The 13,033-nt window shown below is 48.6% G+C and overlaps 1 protein-coding gene across 1 annotated transcript in view; it reads right to left on the bottom strand.

The window, feature by feature from the left end:
• The window catches only part of Erg (ETS transcription factor ERG), a 213,808-nt gene that overhangs the window by 199,825 nt on the left and 950 nt on the right, over positions 1-13,033 (bottom strand). The gene's annotated exons all lie outside the window — the stretch shown is intronic.

Below are 13,033 nucleotides of genomic sequence, written 5' to 3'. Positions count from 1 at the left end.
CGAGGGGGGGGGTGGGGGGTGTGGGGGGAGCTTTTTGTAACTAACTGTCACTTGCTCCATTTAAGTACCACTTCATATGCAGACAGACAAGAAGAACCAGGGACAATACACCTTGGCCATTCCAAAGGCAGGCACAGCGGGTGGCGGGTGACACAGAGCAGACTCCTTAGGTGCTCAGACCTCAGGCAAGAGCCACTGTCCTCTGATGTCCCGAAAGGAGGATGTCGGGGGCTGGGCAGCCCTGATCTGAAAGGCTTGGGAGGGGAAGTGTTTCGGAGTTCAGGTTTTTTCAGGTTTTGTAATGTTTCTATATGCACGATAAGACATTTGGGAATAGGATGCAATTCTAAACAAGAAATTCATTTAGGGGCCCGGGGTTTGGCACAGTGGTGCCACCACCTGCCTCGCAAGTGCAAGGTCCTGAGTTCAATCTCCGGTACCAAAAAAACAAAAAAAAAAAAAAAAAAAAAAAAAAAAAAAAACATTTGTTTAATAAACATCTCATACACACAGCCTGAAGGTGATTTTATGCAGTACTCTTAGTGCACTTGCACTGTGACTGTGACCGTGACCTGCCGTTTGAGCGTAGCTGTGGCATTTTCCACTTGTGACCGCATCGCGGCTCTCAGAAGTTTTGGATTTGGATGCACGTTTGATTTGGGATTTCTGAATTAAGGATACCTAACCTTATAGAACAAATCATAGTATCTCCTAGCCTACACCCTGAGCTGGAAGGAACCATAAAACAAAAGCTGTGTTTGTGCTTCCTGCACTCACAGTAACATTATTTATCATTTTTATTTTATTTTATTTTTTATTTTATTTTATTTTATTTTTCTGGAAGGCACGAGGTTTTGCCGCACTGTTTCTGGCCCTAAGGGAAGGGCAGATTTCCTAGACGTCATTTTGGGCAGGTCCTAAACAGGTCAAATGAATGAAGACGAGGACCGCAGGCCACGAGGGGAAACTCGGACACCAGGGCAGCTCCTCACCATCTGCTCCAGCCCCACGGGGCCCTTGCTTTTCTCCCTCGTGTACTCTTCCTGTTTCAGGGTCGCGGGGTCACTGCTGGCAATTGCTGCCCACAGGGCAGGGCCCTCATCCCACCCTCGCACACAGCGCCCCCTGCCGTCGGAGTCCGCGCTGCTCACAGAAATACTAAGTCACTGATGGCTTTCATAACTGTTTGCGAGGCCCCGGTTGTGCTGCTTTTCACGTTGGCCCAAGCGTGTTTCTCTTCTGATTGATTTTTTGTTGGCTTCAACTCGGCGTCTCTTTACTGTTGTTATTGTTGTTTTTTGTTTTTTAGCATATTTCCATTTCTCTCTCTCTTTCTCTGTCTCTCCCTGTCCTACTTTGCAACTTGGTGTCTCCACAGACCAGCTGATCTTGCAGCCGCGACTCCGATGACGACATGAAGCGTATGGTCAGCGATCTGGCACACTTCCTGGCATCCTTTCAAAAATACAAGGGGGACTAGGAGGACTGTCCGACATCTTCTGCATGACTGTCAGTGCTCAGGCCCCTTTTTTTGCAGGGACAGGGGCAGTCAGAACATCACTCCCTGCTGTAACAGCTGACCCGGCTCTGATCCTTCCTGCTCCCTCAACCCTCACTGTTAACCTGCGATCACAGGCAGACATCCGCAAACTTCCTCAGGGCTGAGATTGACTAAGTGCAGTAACCTGTGCACGCTAAAACTGGACCTAGGGAGATGAAAAACTCTTACTCTTTTTATATGCTAAGCACAGGTACACCTGTGTATCTTTGTAGAGCTTGAAATATGAGAACAGACACACGGTGTAAGCGTGGCTTTGCACTTTCTTGGGGGAGATGGGCAAAGAGAAAAATGTCAGAAAAGGCTCGTTATGGGGTTATGAGAAAAAATTGTAAACACTAGGCCTAAGGGTGATGGCGATTAAAAATAGCACTACACCTTGGAGCTGTTAGCACTGATGGCTCATAAATACTAAGTCTTCGTTCATTCTGACCTGTTTAGGACATGCCCTAAATGATATCTAATAAAAGTTGGGTACTGAAAGAGTCAGGCTACCCTCATTCACCCGCCAGCTCCCAATACTCCCTCTTCCAAAGCCAGAGGGTGTCAAGCAGGAGAAACCAAACCAGAACAGAGAGCGCCGACCCGATGCGAACACAGCTGGGAACCTGCAACCTAGTATTTGAATGTATGCTAAGGAAACACTTCCTGAAATATCTTTTCATTCACGGTGAGGGTCTAGTGGAGGAAAGAGTGTTTGCCTTGCCATCCTCCTTCACTACAGACTTGCTTATTTTGAACTGGAAGCATGCACTGAACTTTCTAGAATATATGATACACAATTCTTATTTTTCACTTGCTTAAAGCAAAGACCAGAAAGAAGTGCTTAATAATCCACTTCCTTTGCCAGCACGAACATTAACTCCTTCTGGTCCTCATTTCTGCTGCTTCTTTAATCTGGATTGGACTAGAATGCGTTCCCTATCTTTCGGAGAGGGAACCTGTTTTTCCAGAAGGACCACACTGGTCCCACACCTTGTCCTGAGCCTCACTGGCTGCATCCTGAGCCCAGAAAGACACGGAGGAGGCTTTCCATCCGCCATCTCAGAGGCTAAGCATCCCAGGATGCAGACTTAACTTTGCAACGACCTCAGAGTGGAATTTGTGCAGCGTGAACAGTGAGGAGGGCACGTTTTCTGCGCTAAAGATTCCACACTAAGGCAGACTGATGGATACTTTTCAAACAACGGCAAGTCTGCGGGAAATCCCCATTGTCCTGAAAGACCGCGCAGTGCTCATCAAATCTCTTGCAGCTTCTGCCTCCTTCCCTGCCTGCAGCCTTCACTGGTCCGGAGTCCTCCCGGGCAGAAGCAGAGGGTGCAGCGCCTGCCTCCAGCAAACCCACTCCAACCCCCTCATTCCCAGACGCAAATTTCCATGAAAACCAGACACTGAAGAGAAAGCAGGGGCAGGAGACTCCCGAAGCACAGCAGATCCGCAGCCTGGTTTCATTAGACTCGCTGGCTGGGGTCTTCCGCTCCCATGCACAGTGGCTGTAGGTGAGACTTGGCTGACGACAGCACCAAACACTTCAGAGTGTGAGCGGCGCAGCAGGGGTGCGCGTCTGCCGCAGAGGGGAATCTGTCCACGCGGAGGGGCTGAGGGCAGGGGATGCTCAGTAACACTCGAGGCTTTATGAGGCGACTACTCGGGTCGCTTGCCATGTCGCTGGCTCCACCCAGCATATGAAAGTCGTCCAGCCTGAAAGAAAAAGACCAGCTCTAGAGCTGAGCTCATGCATCCAGCTTTAACAAAATATAAGTTTCTAAGAGCACATGTGAGCCACTGCACACCCAGCAACACCCACCCTGAGAAGGCAGTGGGGTGTCCGTGGGGGCCTGGGTGGGCAGCCCCTGCTGTCCTTTGTCGCCTTCTTTGACCAGAGCCATCCTCCCTGCGCACAGCTGTGTATTTCCAGGGTCTTCCCCGATGACGTGGCGAACTGTGAGCCCCAGAAGTCACACGACATTAACCCTTCCCTGTGAGTCACAGCCAACGGAGAGCTCCGTCAGGATGATGTGCTTTTTCCAACACGAGAAAGCACATGCGGCTGACATCAGTGAGGTTTCAGACTCGCTCTGTGTTTCAGTCACCAGTCTCACAAGTTCTGCTATTTACGCACATCCATGGAACACGCCACGCTCCCAAGTGAATTATTCAAGAAGTCTTAATGCGCTTCAGCCTTCTTGAATATAACTGAGACTTTAAATTTGTATTCCTGTGGGAAGCTGGGTTGGCTGAATGCAGGAGAGTAAGTGCGCAGCATCCACTGGACAGCCACGGGCCTTGGAACAGAACCACGGTCACCACTCAGAGGTTCATACCTGGTGCCTGACATCACGCATGGGACGAAACAACGCTGCACCACAACTTTCAACTCGCTGCCACTATTTGAAAGCAAAGGCACCTATGTATGGAAGACAAAGTCTTGCTTTTTTGTTTGCCCCTACAGGACTTGCTCATGAAGCATGCCAACCCACCAGAGATGTCGAATGGTAGACCTAGAACTCACAGCAATGCCCCTTGGTTTGAATCTGTTAGGTTCTTTCTTGTCTTAATAAATCATGATATTCTTTCTCCATTAACGTTTTGGCCACCCAACAACTGCACTGAATTTAAGTGTAAAATTTGGGATATTTGGGATGGCTCTGAGAGTAGAGAAGAGCAACACATTCTTTACTTAACAGCTTCTGTTTGTTTGTTTTATAGTAGACAGTGCTCACCAGGAAAATAAACAGAACAAAGCTTGCCTTACTGAGCACCAGCACAAAACTTATCTATGAGGAGGCAGCAGCTTGCTGCAAACAGATTTCTTATGTGGGGATATGTTAAGAATCTGCTAGTGAAGATTTTCCTTTGCATAAAACTAAATTAAATCTTAACTTTAAAACAAGCATAGTCAAAAGGGAAATTATTCGCTGACACATCACGCAGAGTTTGATGGTAATAATATGTACCATGCAAGTAAGGTGGATTTCTATGACTCTGCCATGAACTTCAGTTACATATAAAAAAAGGGAAAACAGCCAGCGTCACATGCAGTTAATCACTGGCAAAATGAGTGAATATGATCCTTAAAAGTTAATCCTGTAGCGACATAGTTCATTAGTATCCTTTCCCTCCCTGGGATGATACCACATTCAGAATGTTGACCTTCAAACTGATAAATTTCATTCTCAAGAAACATGCAGCCGGAGATGGCTGTCAGCACGCGGGAGTCATATTTAAGTAATGAATACTCCATCGTATTTTAAGGTACGAAGTCGTCACAGCATGATTCCAACCAACCAACACCTTTCCTTCGCAGGCAGATGGCCTCAAAGTCGGTATTTTATTTTGCCCTTTTAAAGCATGAAGTGACTCCACAGGAAACCATGCATACATTTTCCCCTCCAGTCTGGAGGCGGCAGATGGAGTCATGGCCGTGGTTCCACAGCCCATTTCCTGTTGCTTATCCTATCTGCTTCCATGGGAATGTTTTGGGTGACACCGCCAACGGTAACAAGAGTTCACAGAAGCGCTCCTGTGATGATCAAATGTTACAACGCACCCCCCCCACTGCCCAACCATATTACGTCTGAGCCTTCAGGTGCACTAAGTACACACCGCCCACCGTGGTCCACTGGCCACCAAGGCTACAAAGCATGGGAGCATCCTTGGTCCAGACAGGGACATGCTGTAAGTGAATCCAGGTGGGATTGGGAAACAATGAAAAATACTTCATCAATATATTTACACTGCTTACAATGGAAATGATAATATTTTGCGTATGGTGTTCTACAGACACTAAGCTATTACAATTAATTCCACCTGTTTCTTTCTTTTTTCTTTCTCTTTTTGAATGTGTCTCCTAGAACACTGAAACTACACATGAGATTTGCATCTGGTTTCCTCTGCCCAGTGAGTGACACACCTGAGACCCTGGACTCAGCCTGCCTTGTTCTCTCGGGGAATTCTGAGCAAGCTCCTGCGGTCTCCTGAGCCTCACGCTGCTGTTCTGAAAACTGAGAGCCACAGAGGAGGATCTCCTTCAAAGAGCCACGGCAAGAACGGCCTGTGTCCCGCAGCTTGCGGCTGTGGACCACCTAGAGGAGGAAATTCATCACCAACTTCCATGACGTCATGCTGCTTTCCCTCCTGCAAACCTGCATTCTTCCCTACCTCTTACTTCACACCTGCCTGACTGACAGGTGTCCAGTGTGGTCCTTACAGCACCAGGAAGGCTTGGCCATCTCCGGCACTTGTGGCTCCGAGCACCCCCAGAGCCCTCCTCCCCACCACCTCTGCCTGTCCCGCCCCACACAGGCCAGGCACAGCTCCATGGCTCAGCTTGATGCCTTGGCTGTCTGGAAATAGTCTCTGGTTTCATGGTGGGTACAGATGGCTCCATTCCTACAAGCTGGGCTCTCCTATTCATACTCTACCTTGTTCCAAGGAAAGTTTTAAATGTTCCACCAGCACATACAGAATTTGCTAGGGCTGTCTGAATTTCAGATATAGATGCAAAATAAATAACAAAGCCAGAGCCAAAGAGAAACAAGAGGAAGAACATCAACTTGAGCTCAGTGTGCATGGTGCTGGGGTCTTCCGCACTTGCTAGAACTGGGTCCTGCACAGGCCTCTGTGTGATGAAATCTGGCCAAATACTCAGCGATCGCCCTGAGACTAAGGCTGAAAGGAAGCGCTCTGCAAACACCTTAGGAAGGCTACAGGACAACTCACTCGCTCGGGCCCAACTGTGCATTCAGAGCACGCGACAGAGAAGCCCACTGGCAGCCATCACCGCTGCCGACTATGCCATCCAGAGCCCTGACCAGTGCTACGACACCCCCGCGGTGCCACCCTCCATGTACACACCCAGCCCTATTCCCCCTGTCCCCCCTGGGCTGTGTATGTAACACGAGCACAGCAGGTGCACCTGCATTCATGCGCTCTCTGAATCCATCTTCCTGAGGACGTAACCGGAAGTGTCCCCATTGCGTCTTTCATGGCATCTTGTACTAAACATGGGCCGCCACGTGGACAGGATGGGCAGTGTGAGCTTCCCTGATTCTCTGCCTCTCCTGGCACCCGAGCACCCCTCGTGGCTGGGGTGCCGAACCTTCCCAATCCACTGCTTGCCTGTCTGCATTCCCTGCGCTCTCTGGCGCTCACCCCACTGAGCATCCACCTGTAGATCTTCATCCCAGGATGCAGCAGCCAGGAGTCCGTGCCTCGCAGACTTGCTCCAGCAGAACTTCACTATCGGCCATGAGAGTGGACTCCAGTTTTGTTTACACACCATCATACAACTGGGGTCTGGTGAGGACAAAGGTCACACATGACACTAATCTCTGGAGTTACACAGGTGGACAGACGGGCTCTCTACCTAGGATGTTCCAGCTTTCTCACTAAATGTGTTGGTGTTTGACTCATCTCTAGACACATCCAGGGACTAAGGCCAGGGCCACTTCACCACTGAGCTGCATCCTCCACTCTTTATTATGTCACTAAGTTTCCCAGCCTAGACTCAATCAACTTGCAATGCTGCTGCCTCGGCCTCCCAGAGCTCTGGGATTACAGGCTTTTTATTTTTCTTTTCTTTAACCAAGACAAGGTCTCGCTAAGTTCCCCAGGCTGGCACTGAACTTGAGATCCTCCTGCCTCAGCCTGCCAAGCTCCTGGGATTATAGGCACGCCCATGCCTCGTTTGTCCAGAGTCTTAACAGGCCCTGTAAAATTCATGTTCCCTGTGTCATTCTCAGGATGGAGCATAATTTAATAGGAGATTGAAAATTTTTGGTTGAGAAATCTATTTCTAAGTCACTTGATATTAAAGACAATTTAACATGATTTAATGCTCATCTTTTGCAAACAAAAAAATTTAAAGTGACACTAAATGCATGTTATAAATGCACTCCTAACGTGCACAAAAATGCAGCCCTTTTGGGGCTATGCAAACCTACAAAATGATTTTACTCAGTTACCTTTGGTTTTCCAATTTGGATACAAGGTACTTAGCAGGAATCGCTGGTGCGGGGGCTTTCTATGCCATCACCCACCTATATATTTGTAAGTCTTAAAAACTGCATGTCATCCTGAGGTATTGTAACTTAAGGCCTGCATTATTTTAGCTGTAAAATGCCTTTACATGAACATCTCAGGTGGCAGTTAACGACTCCTTGGTGGGGTTTCAGGATTTGGAGTCAATGTGGGGAATGTGTGGACCTCACACACCTGCTCCAGAAGACTGGCAGTGCTTACCTGATTTGATCTTTATCATCATTACTTCTCTTTAAAAACTCAGTACAGTCACAAAGTAAATTTTACTGCGAGGATCAAATAGACTAGCGAATACTTTTCGATCATGAAGAGGCCAGTTCTCCCTCCACTTTGCTTATTTTGTATCCTGCACTGCAAAAAGAGCAAAGCTTACACAAGACATGTTCGAACTTTGCACAATTACAGACCCAGATTTGTGAGGCCGGCAGCGGTGCACATCAGCCCTGTGAGGCTGGATATAATTTTAATGAGAGCCCATTCCAAGTAGGAAACCTTCTTAGACCGGTCTTCAAACTGGCAGTTGGTTTCTTTCCAAAACGTTTCTACCTCATTTCCTAGTAAAAGAAATCTCAGCTTTCTGATATGTTTAATTACAAAGTTTTATGTTGAGAACGTAAGCGCGAGGGATTTCTATTTCAAAACATTTCTTTTTATTAGCACATGCTTTGTTCATTATTTATGCTCAGCTTCGATCTCCGCGCGTCCAGCACAAACATCCTGAAGTACACCTCTTTCTGTCCTGGGGTTCAAGGCCTTTCCCTCCCCGCGGTCCACATTACAGTGTCTTTCCATCCCTTCTTTGAACCCTGAGGACCTCGTTCCCTTGGGCTGCAGACAGGTTCCAAGACTCAGTGGCCGCACCAGGGCAGGTGTGAGGAGCAATCTCCCCCTGTGTTGCTGAAATTCCTGCTGCCTCAGTGCCCAAGAGCCCCAACCCCTCCACCCTCTCCTCTTAAGACAGTAGCATGGTGCCAACTTCAGTGTGTTTGTTGCCCCTCTGGTGTAAACTTATAATCGGCTTCATTGCCAGGAAATTCACCTTACTGTCCTCTCCCTCGGCCCGCAGCAACCTATGAGGGACCTGAGCAGTTCCCTACAAATTCATTCTGTCACAGCTGACGAGGGGCAACTAAGGAAAACCACTGAATCAGGCAAAATTCTCTTCAGGGTCCTTTAAGATTGGGTGTGTATTTTTAAAATGCTAAGCAGCCCTGTCCCTCAAGTGATGAAGCCATTCGGTGGTCATCCCTTCAAGACTGCAGATTGACATTTCTAGGACTCAACATCACCAACAAGGGTCCGGTACTTAAATTAGTTCCTAACAAATTGGGTCCACCAGCTTTCCAGGAGGGGCAGGACCCTCTGGGGAAGGCTGGTGCTGAGCTCCGCTCACCCCAATCCTTTGATAGACAGGACGAAGGAATGGACCACTCTCGGCGGCACACAGAATCTGCCTGCCTTGGGGAAGGGTTTCCACTGCACAGGCTTCCGGTCCCGCAGTACCAGGGGCTGGGCCTCTCTCCCCACCTGCTCTTCTCCCATTCTCCACCTGGTGCCCCCATGAGGGCCCCACAGCTGGAAAAAAAATCAGGTCCGTGGGCGCTGTTCCTGACAGAGATCAGCCGCCTGGCCTCGGGCACCTAAGCAGGCAGCAGCCCCAAAAGGTGCAAAGCTCTAGTGGCAGGACCAAGAGAGCCTCGGCAGAGCTGTCCTTGGTCACCAATCATCCAGGGCTGCCTGGATTTCAGGGGCCCACATCTGCACACCAAAGAGGAAGACAGCTTCCCGCTGCCAATGCCATCGCTTCATTACACCAAGCCCAGAGGGAATTAAAAGACTTAGTCAGGTCTTGGGCATAGCAGAGCGCCCAGTGTCGGCTCAGATGGAAAGATGTTCTACCCGGGCTAACCCAGTCACAGTGCAGGAGCGTGCAGGAGCTCACCCTTCCTCAAAGAGGGCTCGGAAAGTGCCCTGCCTGGCACACAGAGAAGCACGGCCACTCCGGTGCAGTCCGCCTTTGGCTCTGCAACTCTGTACCCTGTGGGTCCCAAGAATCCATAACCCCCCCTTCTACTCAGCTACAGAGGGAAGGAAATTTCACCCATAGCTGGGGATCGCTTAACGACGCAGGACGGTGACTGCGGCCACTGAGGACACTTTGTCAATTCCTCCGCTCCCAACAGGTGCAAATGCTCTGCTCCACTTCCGTGAGGAAATTCAACCATCTCTGCTGACCCATTAAATCTGGGAATGTAGCTCAGTGGCGTCACTGCCTGCCTCACAAGAGCAAGGTCCCGAGTTCGATCGCCAGTATCACAAAAAAAAAAAAATCTGGGAAAAGAAGGGTTTCGGGTTTTTAATAATCATCCTGGATCAGTGGGGACTGCTCCTATCGTGGAAAGCTATAGGCCATTGCTGTCCTGGATGTTTCCGATTTCCTTCCTACTCATCGGTGGATCCTTCCCACCCACCCGGAGTGTGTTTGGCACAGGGAAAATATGTATTAGAATAATATTATTCCTCCATTAAGTCACAGGTAAGAACATGCATGAAAACCTCATTCCCACAAAAACAACTCAAAATGAGGGTGTACATTTTCAAAGCACGCAGCTATGGATACAGGTTTAAAAGACCTTTGTCCTACATCAGGCCTGACATCTATTTCTCTAGGATCATAGTTAAAAAGCGGCAAATGGGTTCAAACAGCCTGTTTACACACTTGAAGATTTCCATCTTCACACATCGACCTTTTGAACAAGACCAAGTTAGTTTCCTTATGCACACTGCAGAACACACACTCAGCCAAGGTACCCGAGACCGACTCTCACTGTCAAATTACTGTTCCTCCTAGGCAATCAGGGTCGTCCAGATTATGACCTGCCACTCACTGTAAAAATAGATCAACTTAAAAGTTAGTGTAAATCTAAAACGTAGACCCAGAGCTCCATTTTTAGACACACCCTCTAATTTCTTGGTGTTGTCTACATTTTACTTCCACTTAAATTTAGCCAAGTAATTTTAGCTCTCTCTCCTTGGCTACCTTCAGTAGGTTTGCCATGTTACAAACATGAAGCACTGAATGTGCTCTCTCTCCCCACCCCCTTCTGTAGTATTAAAATGTTTGAAATAAAAAGTAAAGATAAAAGGAGGCAACTTTTGAAAAACTGATTCTGCCCAGGGTCCGGTCAGTGGAGATTTGTGTTGTGGTTTATTTGCAGAATAACTGCATCGACCAAGTCAATGGGAGAAGTCACAAACTGACAAATGTGTAGTTTGCAACTAATAAAATGACCACCACCAGTCGGGGCACCAGAAATGCCAAGGCGATGCCACCAAAGGACCTCAGTGAGGTTGACGAGAGGCTGCTGCTGGCAAACCATGTGCATCACCAAGTTACTGCACTGACTTCTGAAGGCCCTCACAACTCCAACTCATGCCACTGCCACCAGGCAGCGCGATTACGGAACAGGGTGCCCAGGATACTCCAGCGCCTCTTCTGTCTCGCAGCTCCTCTCTCTCACAGTGCTGCGCTGATGTTTTGAGGCTCTTCAAGCTCCGGGTGTGGCACAGGAGCACAAGCTTCCTTTGGAGAACTGCGCTCCCTAGGAGGGTTCAGGCACTCTCACACACGCGAAGAAAAGAAGGGGAAAGAATCCCAGGCCATTCCTGCCTCCTTGCAAAACCTACCTCTTCAGAAAAGGCTGACAAGCGAGGAGCTAACAAAAGACACCTGCACTTAGAGACCAGCTGCCCGTGTAACCGAGAAGCCCCACACATCACCGGGGGGGGGGCGGTTGCTCGTGACTCCCTTTGCATTCCATTTACTGCAGCCACACCAGGCTTCCCAGCCTCCCTCAGTCTCCTCAGAGACAGGGAGGTGTCCCTCTGTCAACACCTTCTGAAAGGACTCATGGGACACACTGATTCGATGTGACAAAGTCCCCCACGGCTCCGGATCACGGGCCCCACACTGGCCTGGTATCGTTTTTCACGAGCGGATGGGAATGGATTTTAGAAACATAAGCTCCTCTGTCTTACGAGGAAATACATCTCCCTTGTTATTTTATTTTTGTCTTAAGATAACTAGAGAAAAAGTCACAGCTAATATTAATTTTGGGGGGAAAAGTGTTGAAACTTCTCTATCACGTACATATCATGCATGATATACTTTAATACACACATAAAATATAAGGCTTTACAATAGTATGTAAGTTTTGGTGTTACCTTACTTTGGGAGACACCCTACCTCTCGCTTATATATCTAGTATTCCACTGGAATCCTTACCACAAATAAAATACCTGACTTTGTGAGATTAAATATGCAATAAGGTTTTTATTTAATACCAAAACAAACACAGAAAAGTGGAGAGGGAAGTTTACGTACAGACAGGTATGTGTGCAGCCGGTGACACCATCTATCCAATAGTAAATGCTACAACTCATCAGATAAAATAACAAATGTAAAATGCATCACATTTCTACAGTGTTACAAAGGGGCACTTTAAGGTTATTGAAATGTTTATGTCTGTGAACGCGCACCTCCTGAGGAAGATGATCACCCCTTTGTTAGTGGGGTGTCATTCCCAAACATCACTGACACAGACCCAACCTAGAATTTCCAGACTGCAAGTAGCATTTCTGATATGTGCCGGGCTCTGAGCCTTTCTCGAGAATCGTAAAACTTTACATCCCAGCCACGGCCCGTTCAGCTCGTCTTGTTCCCCTCACACTGCCATCTTCGCAGCGTGACTAACACACTGGCATTAGCGATCTGCCCGCCGGTGACCGTGAGCCGTGAGCCGATTTACTAGGTGGGTTTCGCGTAGCTTCGCTGCCCTTCGGAGGACCGTGCTGAGCGCTCGGGTCGGGCCCCTGACCTCGGAAACCCGGTCAGCAGAGGTCTCCTCTGGGGCTCCGAACTTCGTGGGAAGAATTGAAGACACTCAAAAACCGTCCCAGCGGGAACCAACTCCATGCCCGTGTGTGTCACCCCGGAACTCACGCTGTAAGTTTTCCCAACTACAGAAGTTAGAGTCGCATCTAGGAACCCCAGTATAGGAGATACGCTGCTCAGAAGGATAAACAGAATTACCTTTAGATCAACACGGAACTGATAAAACCCACCTCTGCTTTAAACGCTTGTGCCCTTCGCTGGGCCCTTAGCTCCGCTAGTAATAACAGCATTGAAGTCTTACGAATAATTAAAGTCCCTGAGTGGTGCAGCGCCTCCGGAAAGCCGTCTATACGGCACAGACTGGTGCTAAGGGGATGACGGATTTCGGACAGAAACCAACAAGCCAGCCCCTAGTGCACGGCGCATATATATACAATTTTAAATATGTCACCTTCTCCAACCAAGGGCGCAAGCCGGGAGCACGGAAACGTGCAACAGCTGCGGGCTGCGCGTCCTGAGGCGAAAAGGCTGCGGAGAGG

This window comes from Fukomys damarensis, unplaced genomic scaffold (assembly GCF_012274545.1).
Source record: "Fukomys damarensis isolate Sample0158 unplaced genomic scaffold, DMR_v1.0_HiC HiC_scaffold_24, whole genome shotgun sequence".
In the NCBI taxonomy this organism is placed as follows: domain Eukaryota; kingdom Metazoa; phylum Chordata; class Mammalia; order Rodentia; family Bathyergidae; genus Fukomys; species Fukomys damarensis.
Note: the sequence above shows the minus strand (reverse complement) of the source record. Positions and strands in the feature narration are given on the sequence as shown.